The following is a 3,176-nucleotide window of genomic DNA, read 5'->3' as shown; positions in this document are numbered from 1 at the left end:
GCCGCCCTCCTCCCCTGCAGTGGGCAGCAATGGCCAGCCGCTTTCCCTGCCCCATGCTCCTCTGAAGTTTTCCAGCCCATGTTTGTGCTACGTGCCACCTCCTCCCAGCTCTCCTGAGGCTGCAGCCTGCAGATTACCAGTAACCTCCCTGCTCTCCTGGCCTCTTTGAAGAGGGACTGGCATCCTGTGCAGAGAGTGGGGGTGCTGGACCTAGTGCTTGGCTGCCCAGCCTTGGGGTACCCATGTTATTGGGGGAGCCCTGTGCCAGGGCACTGTATGTTTCATTGTAAAACCACCTCTGAGTATAGACTACCCCTCAGAGTTAGTAGAAGGAATCTTGCAAATGCAGGGGCCCGACTTTCAGAGTTCTCTGAGGAGTGAGGAAGGAAGGTTATTCTGGTCTATAAGCTATATAGCTTCCCCTGCTTGGACTGGTTTGAACTGCCCTCTTCCCCACCCGTTCAAAAAACAGAACTAAATAGGAATCATTAGGTGCTCTTTTATTATAAGTGTTGTGTTTCTTCTACCCTGCTTGGTGAGAGTTGAAATCACTGGGAGCTTAAATCATTTGCAACTGAAGGGGAGACGTCACAGCCAAGAAGTGGATGGCAGCAGTCTCTACACTCAGTCTCTGTGCTTGTGAATGGGGAAGCATTGCTTCTGAGCACCCACGGTGATGTGTGAATTTCCCAGATTACCGGGTGGGGGCTCAAGCCAGTTCTGCGTTGGATAGATGGCGAGGTACCACTAGATATTGAATCTGGCCCTGACTGCTACTGGCTCCAGCCGGCAGAAGGATTACACTTTCCAATATCTTCCAATCTTGCCTAAACTCAGACTTCCCTATCATGCCTTCCTTTTCACTCAACTCTACTTCTAAAATAGCCAGACCCACGCCTTTTAGGTCTTTAGAGGTCCAAATGAATACCTTAAAATTCACTAAGGCTACGTCTAGACTGGCCCCTTCTTCGGAAGAGGTATGCTAATTCCGAACTTTGGAATAGGGAAATCCGCGGGGGATTTAAATATCCCCCGCGGGATTTAAATAAACATGGCCGCCACTTTTTTTCCAGCTTGGGGAAAAGCCGGAAAAGAGCGTCCAGACTGGCGCGATCCTCCGGAATAAAGCCCTATTCCGGAGGATCTCTTATTCCTACTTTGAAGTTTTTTCTGCTTCCACATGGAAACTGTTTCTATAATTCCCTTGTTCTAACTGTACCTTTCCTTTTGTTTCCAGTTCCTAAAAGATTATTATTGGAGAGCCTCCCTTTCAAGTTTAGCAGCCTATGAAATTTATGAGGGTGAGGCTGCTTCCTCTTAGATGTAATCAATGGAATATATTAATCCTTTCTCATCCCAGATCAGTGTGGTGTGTCCCACATCAAGGAACTTAATTTTTTTTATTTTAATTCAATGTGACTGAACTCATCTCTGGACTTCCCGTACATTTTAAAGTTTAGTTAGGCAGTAAATGCACCAGAGGCGGGACCATGCCTTCTGTCTCTAGTATAGCACTTGGTAGACTGTCAGCACTCACTGTAAGCAGAAGACGACCTCACATAGGGACCTACAACAAAAGAAAACTCAATATAGATGAAAGAGAAAGTTTCACAGACATTCCTTCTGCTTTAATATTTAAAATAAAATTGTCTGCAATTTTAACATACCACAGTTCCTTGCACTGTACAAATATACCTTCCTCTGAAGCAGCCACCATTGGTCTCTTCGTAGAGGCAAGATACAGGACAAGATGAGCCATTGTTCAGCATTTATTTGACAATTCTAATGACCCTAAATGAAGTTCTAATCTATGTTGCCACAGCAACTCAGCTTCCAGTTTGTGTGGGATGACAGTAAACTATCTCTATGGGAACCAAACACCTAAGCTTGAGCTTGTTAAAAACTGAATGGTGCAAATAAGAATGGGCAGGGGAGGAGAAATTATATTAAATGTATACAGTGCTCTGGAGGAAAGGACTAGGAGTAGAAGCTCTGGTTAAAGGATGGAGCAGATTTGGACTTCAGCTAGGATACAAAAACATTGATGGCATATAGAGGGGGGCTCTACTAAAATGCTAGTACTCTAGTTTCCAATTATCAACAAGATAGACATGTGTGACGTAGTGGGGGTAACTTGCTAGGGCTGTGGGAGACCTCTGCTGTCTGTAGCACGACCAAGCAGGGCAGGGGTGAGTCATTATGCAAAGGGGGCTCCAAACCTGTCTGACCAGCTACCCCCCAAGGAGAGAATCAAAGGAAGGTGGAATGCCGCCCTGGCTGAGGGGCAGGGCTGGAAGAGAGTTAGTTTCTGTCTGGGAGCATGGAGGAGACAGCCTAGGGAAGGAGCTGGGGAGTGGGTTAGGATTGTAGGGCCCAGCCACCCCCCCATCTCAAAGGGGGTCACTGAGGCCTCTTAGCCGCAGTTCCTGTAACCAGATGACAGATGCTGGGCTGTATCCTGGAGAAACAATAAACTCCCTGGCTGGGTCTAGATTGGCACCCTTTTCCGGAAAAGGGATGCTAATGAGACAAGTCGGAATTGCAATTGCCACGGGGGATTTAAATATCCCCCACGGCATTTGCATGAACATGGCTGCCGCTTTTTTCCAGCTCGGGGCTTTGCCGGAGAAAAGCGCCAGTCTAGATGGGATCTTTCAGAAAATAAAGCCTTTTCCGGAAGATCCCTTATTCCTCTTAAATTCAGGAATAAGGGATCTTCCGGAAAAGGCTTTATTTTCCAAAAGATCCCGTCTAGACTGGCGCTTTTCTCCGGCAAAGCCCCGAGCTGGAAAAAAGCGGCAGCCATGTTCATGCAAATGCCGCGGGGGATATTTAAATCCCCCACGGCATTTGCAATTCCGACTTGTCTCATTAGCATCCCTTTTCCGGAAAAGGGTGCCAATATAGACACAGCCCCTCTATTCTACTGGCTGGTGGAGTCTGTTCGTGCCACTACAGGGGTGCAGGAGACGGGGAAACCCCAACGCGCCGTCACAACATGGAAACTAAACACTGAGGCAGTTTGGTCAAGAATTTAAAGGACAGGTATGGATGGGGGGAGAGGGTAAAACATTTTGTTTTCTATTCTTGGCTCTCCACAGATGTATTGTGTAATCTTAGGCTAATCAAGTGAATTTCTCCATATGTAAAATGGATCTAAATTATTGTTGCCTACT

The 3,176-nt window shown here is 46.9% G+C and overlaps 1 long non-coding RNA gene across 1 annotated transcript; it reads right to left on the bottom strand.

Moving 5' to 3' along the window:
* Positions 1–1,365: 1,365 nt before the first annotated feature.
* LOC142827600 (uncharacterized) lies at positions 1,366–2,502 on the bottom strand. Its single transcript, XR_012902288.1, has 2 exons — positions 1,668–2,502; positions 1,366–1,567 (listed from the first exon to the last, which is right to left on the bottom strand). It is a non-coding gene; the product is annotated as an uncharacterized LOC142827600 (long non-coding RNA).
* Between the last annotated feature and the right edge of the window lie 674 nt (positions 2,503–3,176).

Source organism: Pelodiscus sinensis, chromosome 3 (genome assembly GCF_049634645.1).
Source record: "Pelodiscus sinensis isolate JC-2024 chromosome 3, ASM4963464v1, whole genome shotgun sequence".
In the NCBI taxonomy this organism is placed as follows: Eukaryota; Metazoa; Chordata; order Testudines; family Trionychidae; genus Pelodiscus; species Pelodiscus sinensis.
This window is presented reverse-complemented; position numbering and strand designations above follow the sequence as displayed.